Source organism: Myodes glareolus, chromosome 11, assembly GCF_982192425.1.
Source record: "Myodes glareolus chromosome 11, mMyoGla1.1, whole genome shotgun sequence".
Taxonomy (NCBI): Eukaryota; Metazoa; Chordata; class Mammalia; order Rodentia; family Cricetidae; genus Myodes; species Myodes glareolus.
The window spans coordinates 5,051,266-5,070,636 of NC_142036.1; the positions used below are offsets into that span (position 1 = coordinate 5,051,266).

The window sequence follows — 19,371 nt, forward strand, 5'->3', positions numbered from 1 at the left end:
TTTTCAAGTCTACCATCCACCAATGTCCTTATTGTTTCCTTTGGAATCAATCACTCTTTCAGCCTTTCACAGCAACCCTTCCCATGACTCTGGCAACAGGGCAAGCCCTCCTGAAGCCCTCCCTTTACTGTGAGGTGCTTCACAGTAAAGCACCTATTTGTGTGGACCCCTATTTGTGTGGAAACACTCAGTATGCTCTGCAGCAGGCAATGCAGCCACTCTGGCCTGTCTCCTTTACCATGGAAACAAAAGCCGCTTCTTCACAGGCCAATTTGTTGCCTAACTAGAGAGGTCAGTCCACACGGTTCCTGTCTGGCAAGTCAGAACTTATTTCCCCATCAATGCATGCACTGGGAAGAAGACAGACATGATTCTGAGCACGTGACATGCTTTCACAAATAATTTCTATGGAAAACAGCAGACAGACATAATGCAGGCCCAAGGTGACCTCATCACCAGAATTTGTTCTTCTTGTCATTAGACATACCACACCGCATCACTCAAAATGTAAAGTGATGAGGGAGTGACACACAGCGGTATGACAGGGAGAAACACAGCGTGCTACAGGCCCTCAGCAGGAGAGAGATGGGGGGTCTGTCACCCCTAGATTTGTTCCTGTAGTCTGTAAAATTCTTCCTTCCTATTCTTCCAATGTTCTCTATACAGCTCAGCAGGCATGCCATCTATAAATTGTAAGACAAGCTTGTTCTTGACATGATAAGAGGAATGTGGAAATATTCAGATACTGAAAATTAGGTTCAGAAGCAGGGAACCTGTTTCTCAAGTAGGTGAGGGCCAGCCCTGTCGACATTCATGGTCTCATTGGAGAACACTGCAAAGATATAGTCCTGACTAGAAGCACAGAGAGTTGACCTGAGTCACAATGCTGCAGCCCTGGAGAGAGAAAGAGGGAGACCATAACACTGGTCCTGAGGGTGGCAGGTCCAGGAAGGGATGTGGATCATGCTTGGGGTCAGAGATGGCATCAAAGGTCACAATCTATCTGTATCTGTATCTGTATCTGTATCTGTATCTGTATCTGTATCTGTATCTGTATCTGTATCTGTGTCTGTGTCTGTGTCTGTGTCTGTGTCTGTGTCTGTGTCTGTATCTGTATCTGTATCAAGTGGAAATAATGGAAAAGGTCCTCCCTGAATGTGGACAATGTTTCTACATCCTGTGAGCACCTTCTGGGTGTCTATCCTGTGATATATAACTTATATCAACTTATAACATATAAGTTGGAAGCATACGATAGCTGTAGAGTTCAGCTAGTCCCATGTTCTCCATAGAAACTGATGCCCAGAGAGCTAGGGCAACTTTGCTGTTGTCATTGTGGGTTGACAATAGAACAGGACAGAATTTAGAAAAGGACCCTTCTACCACACATCTCCCGGCACAGACCTCACACACTTCTGAGTGGCCTCATACTCTCACTACTGGTTCTCCCTTTCTACTAAGTCTATACTACTCAAAAGGACACACCTATTTCCATTATGTGAAATTCCCAGTCACCCAAAGCTGTCCTGATTTGATATCAAGATTGATTGAAGCAAGTAAGTGTTATCAGTAAGTAGTGTTTATTTGTTAAGGGTTTTCTGCATGTGTGTATGGGGGTACTGAGGGTGGAACCCATGCCTTTGCAAATGCTAGGTAAATGATCTCTCACTGAGCCATATCCTAGACATGGCTCTACACTCTAATCTTGGAAGAATCTATAGGTAGAAGAGGAGACATTTTCTAACATGGCAGATGAGCCCCAGTCAGCTCCAGGGTCATCCATGGGCAGCAGTACTAGGCTCAGTGAAGCAGAAGATGTGGGATACTCATGTTCTCTATTGTCCCATGGAACTGTGTTCTTCTTCTGGAGGAATTGACATTCCTAGCCCCAGACCATACCCTGTGGAAAGTGAACCATTAAGGTCATATGCTTGGGAAATAGCCACATGGGTCTACTTTGATATGGGGATTAAGTCTGTCTGAAAATAGAGCATTGTAGAATTGATGTTAGGGATATCCTTGCCATTTAGGATAAAGTCCCCATGGAGCACGCTGGGGCCTAAATGGACCACATGGACCTCTCACCCATGGGAAGGATGATGGTGATACAAAGGCCTGTCATTGTGACGGTTTCCATGCACTGTGAATGGAAATGGTGCCCTGTAAGTGAGAAGTCTGATGGCATGCAGCCATGCCTCTCTTAGGTTCCTACTGGGTCTTGGGCTCTCCTCTGGTCACATGGCAGCTCTTACTCTAGAGCTGGGCACAATTGGGAGAAGACAGAGGCTCTTTCTGGGAAGGACTCATGTCAAGGTGAGGGTAAAGCTGTTTGGTTTCCAACTCAACTGTGCTGGAGGCAGGAGGGGGTCCCTTCCTCCCTACCTTCTCATGCCCAAGGCTGTCTGACTCAACCGTCTATGTTAGTGCCAGGCCAGAGGGCTGCAGGCAGTGGCTGCTGCTGCGCTTCCACATGACAAAATGACAGTGCTTCTGATCATGGGAATTCAAAACCAAGAGAAGGGTAAGTAAGACTCTTCCCTTAGAAGAAGGATCCACCAAACAGGGACCTCTGGTATCTAGCTCCTTTGTGTAGTTAGGTTCATGCCTATTCCCCCAGGACAAGGCCCATAGACAGATCTGGATGAAGACCAAGAAGGCAGGTGTGGCTTCAGTTCCCAGCACCTAGGAAGCTGGAAAGATGTGTTCTTATCACACCAGGGCCACACACCATTAAGCCTCTAATTCTAGTGACAGGGGAGGGTTGTCAATCAGGTAATGCTAAGACTTCTGATGCCAAGTCTCTGTGGCCCTCTTTCGGTCACCTGCCACCTTGCACACACCTCTGAGGTCTGTCTCCCGCCTGCCACCTTGCACACACCTCTGAGGTCTGTCTCCCGCCTGCCACCTTGCACACACCTCTGAGGTCTGTCTCCCACCTGCCACCTTGCACACACCTCTGAAGTCTGTCTCCCAACTTCGCCAGCCTCCTTTACCCACAGTCCAGAAAAGTTTTGATGGACTTTGTTAAACTCAGCCAGTTCTATGTCTCCCAGCTTTAAAAGGCAATTTTCATTTTCAGGTAGAGCCTCCCTCCACCTGTGAGGTTTATAGGCTGCCCTTTTGTACAGATGGCACCTGGGGTAGACATGACCAAACTGTCACTTCAGGAAGAAGTCATCAGTCAATACCAGGCAGACCCAAGCTCAGAGAGGCCTCAGATGAGTAATTCATTCATGCTACTGGAAAATGTACTTCACTAAATCTAACAGATCTTACACTTGACATGAGTCCCAAGGACAATTTCTAAGCATGCACATAGAGCATCGCTTGGCACAGGGCATGAGCATCATGGGTACCAGATACCAATTCATGGAGCTATGAGATGCTCAGTCCCTAAGAGCTGATATGAGGGTAAAAAAGGACAACGCTGCCATCTGTCCTTCTCTAGCTCAGGAGGGAAGGCAGACAGGCAGGGACAGAGCAGGGGCATTGCTGAGTTTACAGTGGGTTGTGTAGCACACAACTGTAGTATAGATTCTTCTCACTGACCTGATTAGTCCCTAGAGAGTCTGTGCAACCAGCAGAGCGCAAAAACCATGGCAGACACCCAGCACCGAGTCTGCGCTGTCTCAAGGAAGGAAGGAAGAGAAGAAAGGGTGGCAGAGGAGGGAGGAGAAAGGAGGAATTGAAGAGCAGAGGGAAAGAAATGGAGAGTGAAGACAAGAAGAAGAAAAAGAGGGAAGGAGGGAAGGGAAGAAGGTGGGGGACGGAACAGAAAGAGGGGTTTGCTCAGAAGAGGGAAAGATGGTGGGCACGGAAGGAAAGAGACAGCTGGGAGAGCCCCCTTTCCACTCATGCCTCAGATAAGTTAGCCAACCCTGTAGATACCATAGGTACCAGACTGTGTCTGGGAGCTGACCAACGTTCTGGCAAGGAATAGTGGGAGTATCTTTGGGCTTCAGCTTCAGTGTGCTTGCCTAAGCTAATTGCACCAGCCATGACAGGAAAAGAAACCCACATAAACTTAGATGCTCAGGGAGAGGCAACTCCTAAAATGTGATCACTGTGAGATTCTCATGTTTAAGAAAAAAATGAAAAAGATATTTTCAAAATCATGACAAGACTAACCTAGTACTCACTGCTTTGGCAAGAGCACCTACTGTGACATTGGGTTTTGGTATGCTGTAGGACATACACAGGCCTTGAGGTCTTACTTTCTGTCCATCTCTCAGGCCAATAAGGCAGGTTCTCAGGGGTATATTCTGCTGTGCCATATGTTTGCCTCATGCCCCTGTCCTCCAGGCAGGGCAGGATTACTGCCACTGTGAAATTGGGGCAGGAGAACCTCACAATATTGGACTCCTAACAGTCCTTTGAAGGAGTAGCTGCCTGTGGCTGGTGGCTAGTGAATCATTGGACCACCAAGCTAAACTTGGGAGAAATCTTCCCCTTTGTCTGTGCCCTTCTGGGGTAATCAGACATTTCTTTGTCTTCCCAATGAAAGTTAACACAGTAGAGAGAGTTTTGTTTTCCTTTAAACCCAATGACATGGGCTGGTCCCTTCACACAGGAAGACACTTTGCCCCAGCCAGCTGAAACCCCACACTGGGGTCAGGGAAACCTCCTCTTAGTGCCTTGCCCCTTGACCAGCAGAGAATGCTTCTAAGGAAATTGCAGTTTTTCGTGTTCACATGCTGTGTCCCTCTGACCTGCAGAATGGCTTAGTGGATGTCAGAACTATTTTCTGGATAGACTGGGCCATCACTGTTACAAGAAGGACTCTGCCCATGCAGAGGTCTCAGAGACCATCCCATGGTATGACTGATCATGTGACCCAATAGGCCTTCGCTGTGGAGGGGGCACTTGCAGGGCTGCACTCTGACCCACATGGAAGAACCCTTGAGCCTTGAGTGCCCTGAAAGGTGCCCCAAATGTTTCTATTTGTTGGTGTCACATAGGAGATCTGCCGCCTGGAATCTTTCAGATCACTTACTCAAAAGGATGAAATATATGTCTAGGATCCATCCTGGTTCCTGGGCACCTTACCTCTACCTCCAGAGTATCTGCAAGGCAGGACCCCATTCTAGATGTTTCCTGTTGGTCCCAGGAGAGCCATGGAGAAAGCATCAGAGAATGAGTCAGGGTTAACGCTGGCTCCATAAGACGTGCAAAGTTGAGCTTCAGTGAACAGACCCAGAGGGGGAAACAGTGACACAGCTCATGCATCTCTATTGTAGGTCATGTGCCGTGGCATGGGTCCCACATCAGTGCTACAGCTCACCATTGTGACATGGCACACTCTCTGTGCTGTGGCACACATATCAAGGACATGGTTTACTTCCTTTACCATGTCTGTAACGTGTTGGGTGCCATTCTGTAACATGAAGGACTGCTCTGTTGTCTGAGTTTCTGTCCTGCCCAGTTCCCACAGCTGGTAACCCCCAAAGAAAATTACACAGAGGTCTGTATCAATTATAAACTGACTGGCCCATTAGCTCAGGCTTCTTATTAGCTCTTGTAGCTTATATTAACTCATTATTCTTATCTACGTTAGCCACATGGCTCGGTACCTTTTTCAGCGGGGCAGGTCACATGCTGCTTCTTCTGTGGTCTACGCAGGACTGGAAAGGAATGGCCTTCCTCCTTTCCAGCATTCTCCTGTTCTCATTGCCCCACCTTTACTTCCTGTCTGGTTGTCCCACCTATACTTCCTGCCTGGCCAATTAGTGCTTATTTAAAACATGATTGGCAGAAAACAGACAATTCTCCCATACCACATGCCTGTGATACAGATCTTATATTTGTACCATGGCACACCACCTGCCACAGGGCTAATACACCTGTGCCATGACTTGTGTACCTGTGATGGGGCTCAAGTGTTTGTGATGTGACTCATGAATCTGATCTATAGCTGATCTGACATGGCTCACACAGTTGTCCCATCCTTCTGACAGGACATCCTTCACAGAGCTGTCACCTCCTGCTCCTTTCTGCAAGAGACGCTGAGGCTGGTGAGGTTTGCCCTTGTACTAGTCTCCTCTGGACCTACTGGTTGCATAGGTCCCCAGCACTGGATACACAGAGGAAATGCTGACCTATGGTCCTTACACTCCACCTGGCCGTGATAGGGCTGTCATCTGTGAAGGCATCTCAGGCTGCCATGGCTGGAATTCCTAGCATGTGGACTCACTCTTCTCATCCTTTTTATTATTTTCTATCTTTGAATACATACAAACACACATTTAACTCACCCCAACTTACTTAAAGTCAGAAGCTTCATCATGGTAAGTGATCCCTCAATGTCCCTTTCTTAACCACCTGGTCATGGCTGGCTGAAACCACTTGAAATATGAATTATTTGATGAGCTGAGTGTTTGACTTAATTTAATTCTTTTTAAAATTGATTTTATTGAGATATACATTTTTTCTATACTCCCTTGCCTCCCTCTTCATTCCCTTTCAACCCTCTCCCATGGTCCCCATGCTCAGGAGATCTTGTCTTTTTCTATTATCATTTATGTCTTTCTTGGGGTCCTCACTGTTGTCTAGGTTCTCTGGGATTATGATTTGTAGGCTGGTTTTCTTTACTTTGTGTCTAAAAGCCATTTATGAGTGACTAAATATATTTCTCTTTCTGGATCTGGATTACCTCACTATATGATGTTTTCTAAATCCATCTTTTTGCTTGCAAATTTCAAGATATCATTTTTTCAGCTGTATAGTACTCCATTGTATAAATGTACATCTTCTTTGTCCATTCTTTGGTCAAGGTATATTTAGGTTGTTTCCAGGTTCTGGATATGACAAACAATGCTGCTATGAACATAGTTGAACACATGTCCTTGTGGTACAATTGAGCATCCTTTGAGTATATACCCAAAAGTGGTATTGCTAGGTGTTGAGGAAGGTTGTTTCCTAATTTTCTGAGAAATGGCCATACTTATATCCAAAGGGGCTGTATAGAACATTCCATCCAAACATAAAAGAATATACTTTCTTTTCAGCACCTCAAGGAACATTCTCAAAAGTTGACCACATACTAGGTAACAAAACAAACCTCAACATATACAAAAAAATTGGAATAATCCATGTATCTTTTATTGCATCACCATGGCTTAGAACTAGAATCCAACAGCAACACTAATTCCAGAAGCCCACAAACACATGGACCTTGACTGAACTTAAACTGAATGACTGTGTGTGATGGCTGGCACCTATTTGAACAAGTTCGGCCCAGAGCCTTCAGTCTACTGTTCAGGTCATACAGAAAGTATCTGAAGCAAGGACCATGGCTCTCCCCTAGAGTGAAGAAATGTCATGGTGTACTGGCACTCAGTTGACATCTGGCTGTACTCACAAGCCATTTCTAGCAAAGATGCTGCTGATGATTGGTATATACATCCTACCACTGTTGGATGGAACCAAAATCCCAGGTACAGGGGGCCTCCTTCCAACTCTAGGAATACAAGACAGGTTGAGAAGCAGGAAGAACAAAGAACACAAGAACACCCTTTCCCACACTATGAGACCACGACACTCTACCTCAGGAAGAGTCAACGCCACCAGGAAAGTTGAGTGACCCTGGACTTTAGGAATTAAATGTTTTGTGTTCTAGCCCACTGCTCAGGGATTCAGGAACTCCAATGTCCAAACCACCAGGCACCCTGGCCAACAGCACTGCTGTACTGAGCATGGCTGTTTTGTTGCATAACACTGTCCTAAAAGTTTCCTGAGTCCTGTGCCCTGATCAGCTAACAGCTTCAATGCCTTGAAGACCCAGACAGAGATCAGAAAGTTCAGTTGTCCTGGACCCTGTGGGGGGCGTTCACCCTCTGATACAAGGGGACTGATCGAATGAGAGCTCACCAAGGCCAACTGGACTGGGACTGAATGAGCATGTGATCAAACCAGAGTCTCTAAATGTGACTGACATGGGGGCTGACTGAGAAGCCATTGACAATGGCACTGGGTCTTGTTTTGTCTGCATGTACTGGCTTTCTGAAATCCTAGTCTGTTTGGATGCTCACCTTCCTAGACCTGGAGGGAGAGGGGAGGAACTTGAACTTCCCACAGGGCAGGAAACCCTGACTGCTCTTAGGACTGGAGAGGGAGGAGGAGAGGGAGTGGGGGGGGGAGGAGGAGAGGGAGTGGGGGGAATGGGAGGGTATGGGGAGGAGGGAAGTGGAAATTTTTATAAACAAATAAATTAATTAATTAAAAAAAAGAAAGTTCAGTTGTCATGATCTTCTTTGACCCCTTGACCCCCATCCTGATCCCTAGAACAACTCTCTGCCCCAGTACAGAAACTTGTTGCCAGAGCAGCCACACATCTCTCGTGTGTTCCTACACAATAAGGCAGATAACCTTGCTTGACCACAAACAGAGTCTACTGGCTGCGCCCACAGCCCAGGCTTCTCTTTGTTGCTGCTTCTCAGGCAGCCCACACAAGGTCAAGATGGGGCGAAAGTGCCAACGATGACATTTACATAGAGAGGGGCAGGGCCTGAGTATGGCGGCCACAATACCTTTGCCAGCCAAGCAAAGCCTGCCAGCAGCACTGTGCCCAAAGCCGGGCGAGGGGAAGCCAGCCCAGGTGAGGAAGCATGGATGCCCAGTGCATTGCTGTCAGTAGCTGAGAAGTGAGCACAGGTGTGGTCCAGAGTGGAAGACTAGACCCAGGAACCAGTCGCGGCCTTTCCTGGGGTAAGAGGGCTGAAATGTTTTGACCGGAATGCCAAGGGGACCAGGTTCTGATTCTTGACTAGCAGCCTGACCTCTTTTTTTTTTTAAACTGCCTGATCAATAATTAATTTGTTTTCCTTATGGTACAGAAAAGGGGGCTATAGAAGATCAAAATCCCTACCTGAAGCCCGTGGGAATGGCCAGGCTATGCACAGGCTCTGTGGTCAGGCTCCTGAGGCGCTAAGGCAGCTTGCAGAAAGGCAGAAATGCTCACCTCCCTGTACGCTAGACTCAGGGGGCACTTGACCTAGATTATGTGCAACTGTGAGTTTCAATATTGAATTGACACTCCAGTCTAAAGTTTGAGCTTGGTGCAGGCGATTATAAAATTAAGTCCACTTTAATTGAATTCTGAGACTTTAAGCAGTTTTGGCCATACTGTGTCCTCCCTCCCTCCTGAGAGGGTTGTGCTCAAGGTAGACAATCCAGCTCCTCATGGCGCTGGGGTATTCAGGTCAGTCTCCGCCTGACCTCGACCACAGATGACCTGGGTTCTGTGGAGGACAGTGGGCTACAGTTGCTATGGGCACCAGGCACAGATAGCACACAACTAGACTGAGGACCTGACACTGCCAACCCCCTCATATGCACAAGGTTCTCATGCCCTTGTGCCGGGTTGGGGGGGCGGGACAAGCAGTGGCATCACTGCACAGCACTCTTTCCTTGCTAGGTCAGCAGCCATTCCTGCTCACCTGCCCACCTCCACCTGTCCTCAAACTAACAGGCAAACATTTCACAACTCATTGGTCACTTTGGCTGAGCATGCCCTGCCAAGACTCTTCCAGGACCCAGACTCCTTTTCTAAAGACTGGTGTCAATTCCGAGCCCCCGTTTCTTTTCCATGTATACAACGTGGTGTTTCCTCCCATGGTGGCTTTGGACGTCGGGATGCCAGGGAAGCTGGGATGACTGCTGAGCAGACAACTGGGGAATTAGTGAGCCATGCCCACTCAGCCCACATTCAGACCTAGAGTCCCCATGACCCCTGGGTGGAGGAAAAGCTCACCAATGTGACCACAGGTTCCTGAGACCCCAAGGCACCCACGCCATCTGCCCGTGTCAGGGATGGAAGGGGTTGAAGGCTGACACACTGTTTGATTTCACTTGTTTCCCCAACAAACTCCAGGCTTTGATTTCTCTTTTTAATTAACTGCTTGCCTCACTAATAAAACTGCTTTCTTTTGCCAAAGGATAAAATCTCTGGCTGCAGGCAGGGGAATAACCAGGGAATTAAAACGAAAGGTTATCGTTATTACTTCAAAAATAATAACAAAGGTGGAGGGAGATTGGGTTCCAGGGCTGGCTTCACTCATCCGTCCTAGAAAAAAAGACTCAAAGCACATCTCAGGATCTGACTTGGCATCTGCCAGACCCCGAGGTACGCGTCATGTAAACATTGATGCCTTTCTATTGTGACTTCTCAGGGCTGTAGTGAGAGGCAACCTGATGCTCAGGAACTGGTTTCCACCAGACGGCGTGATTGATGGCGGGATTTAGGGCTGGAGGAAGGGGTACTGCTGCAGGTAACGAGTGGGCATACCCATGTAGGAACCACACTTCAAGCTTCTTCACAGCAACCCTAAGAAATGGCTTTCAGGATGTGTCTGTACATGAAAAAATGTGAATCCCAAAAATTTCACAAAGTTGTAGAACCTCACATAGCCACAAAACCCAGGGTAGTAGAAGCAACTGACTAGAAGATTTTTGGGTACAAGGCTGTGAGCATCCCAAGGGCTCCGGGAGTCCATGGAGACACCTGCACACGCAGAAGCAAGAACACAGTGCAGGTGTTTTCTCTCCTGGGAGATGTGGGGATGTTGTACCTGGGAGATGTGATACTCTTAACAGGTACTGATCCTAAATTTGCTGTTCCTACCTCAGTTTCTCAAACAGTAGGAAGACTACAACCACACTCATCCCTCGGTAGCCCCAGGAGGTAGTTCTGAGATCCCCAGGATACCGAACTCCTATGATGCACAAATCCATTTCACAAAGAGTTACAGTTCTTGTGTATAATCCAATACAGACTCAAAGGTGCTTTTAAGCCCTGTGGATCAATCCTATACCTGATATAAGAACACAAAGCCAGCAGTTGCTACATCGTGGGGTTTAGGAAATCTAAAGACAAGAAATAGCTATTCATGCCTCCTGCAGGGGTGATTCTGTTCCCTAAAATCTCCCATCCTGACACAAATTTGGAAGATCTGGAAGGCTAGAAGTACTTCTGTGATGAGAGCTGTGGGACCTGCTGATGTATTCATATGTGTCGTGTTAGAAAGTACTGACTACGGCCTTTCAGGATGCCGATGTGGTGCTCACGACCATATGCTGAGACGATGCCCTCAGAAACCAGCGACCTTGCCATTCATACCTGAGGTCATCACAATACAAACACACTGTGACACCTCAAAGCCACCCTCTGTCTCTGTCAGAATGGAGCCTGAGTGATTTAGCCGCCACCCAGGAAACAACCACCCCAAGGCCAGTGTTGTCCAGTTCTTAGACACCAAGGTAGCATCTGTGCTTCTCTACCGAATGCCACTCTGTGAGAAATGAAAACTGGCCGGTGAGAATCAACAGTCCCAGCCACGAGTGCCAGACCAGGCCAGGGCTGGAGAGACCACCCCACCACTGGCTAACCTGTCACTGCATCACTGCACAGGGTAGTGAGTGTAGCACAGGGTGCAACAGTACAGTCATTAACTCAGCCATTTGGGAAGAACTCAACTGAGGACAAGACGGGAACAAGCAGATGCTTTCATGGGTGGGCCTAGGGACTTCAGTGACAGGGGACTACCTGGAGAAATATCTCTATCATCTATCTATCTATCTATCTATCTATCTATCTATCTATCTATCTACCTACCTACCTACCTACCTACCTACCTATCACCTATCCATCTATCATCTATCTGCTTATCCTCTATTTCTACTGATCTATACCTATCTCCTATCTCTATCATCTATCTATCTATCTATCTATCTATCTATCTATCTATCTATCTATCTATCTACCTACCTACCTATCACCATCTATCTGCTTATCCTCTATTTCTATTGATCTATACCTATCTCCTCTCTCTATCATAAGTCTATATCTATCTTCTTTATACCTCTATCTATCATCTACTTATCTATATATTTATCTTCTAATCATCTACGTTTCAGTACTAATGGAGATCAAATCCATTTTGACAAGTTTATCAAGCATTCTTCTGTGCCATATCACAACTCAAGCTTGTGATTGGGGACAGGCTAGAAACCAAATGTATCCATCACATTTATACCAGACACCAGGGGTATTGCATGGCACATTCAGGCTTAACAACAAGGTAACTGTGCAAGAAAACTGAGCAGCTAAGATGGCAGTTGTAGGGTTTGAGTCTTGGACAGCTGAGGAAGCAGCGTTGCTACCTACCCTTGCTGTCCTGGGAGGAAGACACCTACCTGGGGAGGAGGTCTGTGTGGGAGGTACTTTCCAGGGACACAGCCCTGAGAAAAGCCCACAGCCACCCAAAAGTGCCTCTGAGGATACATGCACATGGCTGTCTGAGAGAAAGAATGTGCCAGCCACAGATTCCTGGAGACTCAGACACTTTTTGATGTGCCCAGAGTGGTAATGTCAGGCATCTGTGACCTCACAGAGGTGTTGCTGGCATGGTTTCTGATGTGGCCTAGGCCTAGAAGGCAGCAGATGCTCACTGTAGAGGGATGGGATTCAGAAGCAGGCATGAGTGGACAGCTGTGTTGTTGTGTTCCCCAGATTACTGGGCTCAAGGCCATATAGACCCTTACGGTATTGTACTTGGAGGAAGAGGCCTTGAAGGTGGCAACTGAGGCACAGTTTGGTCCTTGACATATGCAAGCATTGAAGCTGAGAAGAAAAGGGATACTGGCAGTCAGCAGCCAAGGAATGCACAAAGTCACTGTAAGCATAAGCAGTTGACAGCCCTGCTTCAGAGAAAGGTTCCCCCCAACTGGGGCAGTGGAGGGATCCCCAGTGCAAGCGTTAGAATTCTGCTCAGCTCTTCTCTCCTAAGCCTCCGCCAGAAGTTACTTTTTATAGTGGCATTTCATCTGTATTTTAATAAATCAAGCTTCTTTGAAGACCAGAGAGTGAAACAGCTCCACAGGTCTTCCTTACAGACCAGGCAGTAGTAACACCTTTAGTCCCAGTAGCCACACCAGTTGCCATAGAAACAAGGTGGTATATGTCTTTAATACCAGTGGTGCACACTTTTAATCCTAGTTCTCGAGAGGAATAGAAGACAGGAGGAGAATGCTCTCAGTCTCATTTCAGACTGAGGTCGAGGTAAGAGCCAGTGGCTGACTGCTTTGCTTTTCAGATCTTCAGGTTGAATCCCAATTTCAGTCTCTGAGTTTTTATTATTTGTGCTTCAACTTTTCTGTACGACTCCACTTTGGCAAAAGAAGGTCTTATCCACATCTCATTCAATGAATTTATTGGGAGGGAAGAATCAGGAGGGTGGCTTCATCTGCCTTTCCCACCAAGATCCCTGATCATCTAGGGCATGTGGCATCATTGGATCCGGAAATGATAGGGAAGAGAAGGACACCTAGGAGCATGTGAGGATGCAGGAGAAGGACACCTAGGAGCATGCGAGGATGCAGGAAAAGGACACCTAGGAGCATGCGAGGATGCAGGAAAAGGACACCCTCCACAAGCCGGGAAGGGAGACCCTGAGAAGACCCATCCAGCATGCATTTCTCTAAAACTCCAAACTCTTACTGCAGGAGGATGAGTGAGCTCTACTGTTGACCTCACCAAATTATGGCATTCTCATTAATGTCTGTGATGACCAGAGCAGGTAGGAAAAGCTCCGATGGTTCTGCTGTCTGGGCGACCATGGAACCTGACTTCTGTGAAGCAGCAATCTTTCCATTTGTGATCAAAGTCCACATCCTCATGGCCATAGCATGCATACAACAAGGAAACACTTTGGGGGCCCCTTGCCTTTCCTCTAGCATTTATACCATGTATATCTTACATGTGTGGTATATGCATGTGTTTGTGTGTATGTAGGTATGCGCGCGCGCGCGCGCGCGTGTGTGTGTGTGTATGTGTGTGTGTGTGTGCGCGTGCGCGCACTCAGAAGTCAGAGATTGACATCAGGTAGCGTCTAGCATTTGCCACGTTAAAAAGGTTTTTTAAAACAGGGTAAGCCTGGGCTGTAGGCCAGTACTAATGAAATCATCCGACCACATGCACAACCTCCCGCTGCTCATGGCAGCAATCTCAGAAGTGCTGGATAGTATAGTCATCCTTTCATTTGTACCATCACACAGGAGGACACAGATGAGGATGGGCTAAGGTAAGGCCGATACTTGCACTGGTCTGAAACACATGGGCTGGGGACTGTCTTTGTAGAAAGCTCTTTATTCACATTTTATTTGTCTGTCTCTATTTCTTGTGGTATTAGAACTCAACCTCAAACCTCTCACATACAAAGGTTACAAAACACCTTTGTATCCCATCCAAAGGGCAGTACGTGCAGTTCACCCTGCAGGCTTAATGACAGCAGGGGAGCAGTTCTGGACAAACAGCTGCTGACATAATGCAGGCATAATTTCCACACTGTGCTGAGCCATGAGCAGTGGGAGTCATGCATAGATGGGAAACCTAACTCAGGCTCCCCTTCTTAGAGAGAGGGGGGGGAGGAGAGAGGGAGGGAGAGAGAGGAAGGGAGAGAGAGGGAGGAGAAATAGAGGACAGAGAGAGAGGGAGCAGAAAGAGAGAGGAAGGAGAGAGAGGACAGAGAGGGAGGGAGGAAAGAGAGAGAGAGAGGAGGGGGAGGAGAGAGGGTGGATAGAGAGAGGGAGGGGAGAGAGAGAGGAAGAGAGGGGGGGACAGAGAGAGATGGAACAGGGGGGGAGGAGAGAGAGGGAGCAGAGAGAGGGGGGAAGAGAGAGAGAGGGAGGAGAAAGAGGGGGAGAGAAAGGGAGGGAGAGCAAGAGAAGAGGGAGATTATTGATTAACATAGCCAATTCCATTTAAAGCCTTGCACAAATATTTAGGTGAGGCAGAGGAAGCAGCATTGCCACCAGCCCTTCTCTCAGGGACCTCTGAGGGAAGGAAGATTTATAGTATCTTGATGTGAAGCAGTTCTGAGGGATCCAGTCTGAGGCAAACCGCTGGCTGCTCTCCTGAAGGTCCTCTGAGGACATATCGTATGGGTTGATAGACTGCACCAGCCTGGGAGGACTGTGTGCCTCCGTAAATGTAGAGTCCAGACCAACTTGAGGTCATGGAAGGGGGTCACAGTCATGGAAACAGCTACGGTCACAGCTGAGAACAACACGGTGCTCTCTGAGGTAGACTGGGATCTACAAGTATAGGGACGGAGGGATGGATGGTCTCCTGGGAGTCACACTGAGGTCTTGAAAAGAGTGGTCCAAGTAGTCCCTCAACAATATGCATACTGATGCTAAGGAAGCGTCTGCAGTTCCCTAACATGAACGTCTCTCCACCATGCCTCAGGTCCTAGGGACCCCCATCACCCCCTACTTGACAGCACCTGTGTACGTACCATTAAGTCTATGGACCTTCCTTTGCATTTTATTTGACCTCATATGTAAATATAAACAACTTAGAATGTTAAAGCTTTGCAATCCATTCCTTTTTATAAACAATGAAATTTCTTATCTGTTGTCTCTGAGGTCTTTCTGTTGGGTTACTAATGCTTGGTCACTGAACCACATCCCAGGCATATTTTTCACTGTTCATCCTCTACCACACTGATCCTTAAAATCTTTATTTCTGTTCTTTTTCCTGTATTTATGGGCGAGGATTTGAGACCTCAGCGTTAGTGTATTGCAGAAAGGCTCATTATAATGTTTCCCACTGAGTACCTAAGTGTGAGGCCCCAAGCACTCACATCCTTCTGTCTGTTCTCCATACCAGAGAAACTGGCTGGGGTCATAGGCAGCATGCCCAGAGTTCTTGCTGAAGGGCAATGCAGTTCTGGTCAACGTATGCAAAGTTCACATTCCTGACTTTAGTTGGAAGAGGCAATGTGGGCAAAGAGGCTAAATCAGTCTGGAAGTAATAGGAAATACATTTTCCAAATGGAGTGGCAGGTAACAACCACTTTAGATGCAAAAATAAGGCATCCTAACCAGAAAGGCCAAAGAATACATACATTTTACAAAATTTACTCTAAAAAGTACAACTTGTTTTCTGAATTGATAGAGACGTTTCACAATATCGTCTTTTGGGTTTTTATTAACCCTCCAAGAACCTCTCTGGTGACAGGTCCTTACAGGTGGAGCAATAATCCTGAACAACAAAATCCTACATTGTGGCTGTCAGTGACTGAAAATTCCTTCATTGGAAAATGTTTATTTATCCAGGATATACACAACAGCTCTGAGGCATTCCATCCTCTTCACCATGGTGGCTCACCTCTTATCCAAATTCTCTGCTAGCCAGGCATTTCCCAAGCTGTGTACATTCCAGGCAGCTTATTGGTAGCAGCCACAGAAAAGGGATAGCATACTATAAATGTAATAGAAGTATGTTTTATACTGTTGACAAATATCAATGAATCAAAATTATAATAATGCTTGCAATTACAAGGATATGACTCCTAAAGACAAGTGGTTAATCTTAATTAAAACTTTGAATACATTTTTATTTAATAATTTATTTACAAATGGATTGATTGATTAGACCTCTGAGTGAGGAAAATAACACCTAAGAGCTGGTGGAAGACACTCAACTGAGCATTTGGGTTTCTGAGCCTGTCATAGGTATGCTAATGGCCTCCACACTGTCTTGGTTTCTCACATTCTTCTCTTAACTATGCCAGCTCTTTCTAGAAGCCCCATGCTCCTTCTACTCTACTATACTAGCCAACAATTCAAATCAAATCTGACATGAGCCTTAGCAAACATTCCTATTCATTATCTTGGGGTGGGACATTTGGATGAACAGTGGGTACCTTAGCTAAGGTAGTGAGTTACAAAGCTGAGGAGGTAGGCATATATGGGGAATAATTTGGCAACCAAGGATTCCATTTGGTTTGGACTTTGTACATATTCCTCTTAACAACACATTTAGTAATCTAAAATTCTTTTTTGTACATACTGTGTATCCACTTATACCTATCCACCTGTATGGTGCTTCACAAAAAAAAAAGTGTTCAGTACAGAATTGGTTTAATAACAATCTGTCAATCAAATTGAGAACCAGCCAGACTCTGCTCCTTATCCAACAAACTGCTCCTCTTCTTGAACTTCATAAAAGGAAGCTCCAACCGCTAATGGAGGCCCATAAGTACCTTTTCACTCTTGTACCTTGCTTTCATCCTTTTTCCTGTTTTGAAGAGACATGATTTTCATTTATGTGTAAGTGTGTGTGCCTGCATGAGTTTGTTTACACCGTATAAGGGCAGGTGCCCACAGAAGCCAGATTAGAGGGCATTGGATCCCTAGAACTAGAGTCAGAGGCAGTTATAAGTTGCCTAGGTGGCAGGTTAGAACCAAACCCAGGTCTTGGCAGGAGCTGTACATGCTGTTAGCTACTGAGCCGTCTCTACGGCTTTTGCTAGCATTCTTGATGGTGTAGCTGACTTTTGCTATTGCTTTGCTTTGGTGTAGGAGGTTCTTCTGTCTATGTGTTGCTTTCATTGATTGAATAAAGTAACTGCCTTGGTCTTTTGATAGGGCAGAACTTAGATAGGTGGAGTAGACCAAACTGAATGCTGGGAAGAAGGGCAGTGTGGCAGATGCCATGGTTCTCCTGCCCGAGACAGACACTGGTTAGACTCATGCCGATAAGACACAGTCAAGTGGCAATTCACATTAATGAAGATGGGTTAAACTAATACATGAGAGTTAGCCAATAAGAGTCTAGAGATAATGGGCTAGGCAGTGTTTAAATGAATACAGTTTCTGTGTGATTATTTTGGGTATAAGCTAGCTGGGAAGCTGAAACAAGGGGCCCTACTACAAATTGGTGTCCAACGTGGTGAACTGACACCACATAAAAACTGAGAGAGCTTCAAAAAGAGTACAGAATTTAACACAGCTTCTTGCTGTTTGCTGGTGGCTTGCTGCAGTTGCTTTAAAAGGCATTTTCCTGATTCAGCTGTAGCAGGAATGTAAAGCTGCACAGTTTTAAACTGCCGGCTTTCTGGGCTATGCTCCTAGCACAACCTCTATCTCTTGCAGGAGACAGAGTATTTAGATGGGGTTTGTGAGTAAAGTGCTATGGTGTGCCTGGAAGGGGGGCATTGCATGCCATGGCTCAGAGGCACAAGTGACTCAGAGGCACAAGCAGTTCCACCATGTTAGACTGGGTAGGGCAAGCAAGCAGTACCTGTATTTGACCTGGGATTGTCACAGCATAGATTCTTAAGAGCTTAGCATTTTTAAAGTTCTTTAAGACAGTAGAAAATTAAAGACAATACATTAGGACAGATTCAGACATACAAGACCTCTAAATGGTTCATAGTGTTAGATAAAGCATGTAGGCTTGGAAGAGAGAAAAAAGAGTATACAAAGTCATAAAATAAAGTTAATGCTTTAAAAAAGAGGGCAAAGTCTTTAAAGAGACAGAGTACAGATAATCATAGATTAAAAAATAAGCTACATAAAAATGGAAAATTCATAGAGAGTCTGTATTATGTGTATTATTGTGTTTTCTTTCAATTTTTTGACTGAAGGAGCTAAGTACAGAGAGACATTTCATTGTGTGGGCTGCTAAGCTAAACCAGCATGGATATTATAAAAGTATTATGACTTTCAAATTTGGGTCTAAGGATATGATGCTTTGAAAAAGAGGTTCTTTTTTGGTTTTCACTGAAGATGAGATCCTGGGGATTTCTTCTAGACCAATATGGTATGATAGACTACACCCTCCTGAAAGGTTGCCATAAACACCTTTCACTCAACTGCTGAAAGAGATAAACCTAGCACCCCCATACAGCATGAAGCAGTTTGGAGAGAAAAAACTTGCCCATATGCTCAAATAATATTTATAAATGTTCTTTTAAATTTAAAGGGGGATATGATATAGATATGAATAATTTGCTTTGGTGTAAATCTTGATTTATTGATACAAGTTTAAGGTCAATTTTACTATATGGATATGTATATTTCTGCTCTTGATTAAGGTATTGTGATTATGTAGTTTGTTTAAAAATGTAATTTATGATTAAGAAATATAGGTTAATAGATAATCATCTATAATAGTCAAATTTGTAGTTATGTCTAGTTGGATTTTCTAGATGTGCATAGATATATTTCAGATAGGCATTCTTCATATCTTTCAAAGACCACAGAATATGGCATTTAAGATGTTTTAATAACTTAGGGCTTTTCATGACAATGAGACGCATCTGCTCCTGGCAATACCAGCTACTTCAAGAAGAAGATGGGCATCGAAGAGGCTCCTTATGGAGTTTGATAGCCATTTGGGCAAGAAATTGCTCTTGTCTGGACTGTTGCATAAACTGGACATAAAGAACCTGCAGAGAGAGGACTGCTGAACTTGCCTACAAGTGAGATGATCATTTGGGGCTCCTGTTTCATGAAAGAGACTGTGAGGCAGGACACAAAAGAAAGTGATTGAACTGTCTTTGTAATTTTCTGCTTCATGTAAAAGTC

General features: G+C 45.7%; 1 protein-coding gene and 1 long non-coding RNA gene across 3 annotated transcripts in view; one reads left to right on the top strand and one right to left on the bottom strand.

Annotated features, from left to right (window-relative positions):
- The window catches only part of Ptprn2 (protein tyrosine phosphatase receptor type N2), a 733,386-nt gene that overhangs the window by 305,340 nt on the left and 408,675 nt on the right, over positions 1 to 19,371 (bottom strand). The gene's annotated exons all lie outside the window — the stretch shown is intronic.
- On the top strand, positions 12,445 to 13,711 carry LOC146892527 (uncharacterized). Its single transcript, XR_015004375.1, has 3 exons — positions 12,445 to 12,670; positions 12,992 to 13,054; positions 13,272 to 13,711. It is a non-coding gene; the product is annotated as an uncharacterized LOC146892527 (long non-coding RNA).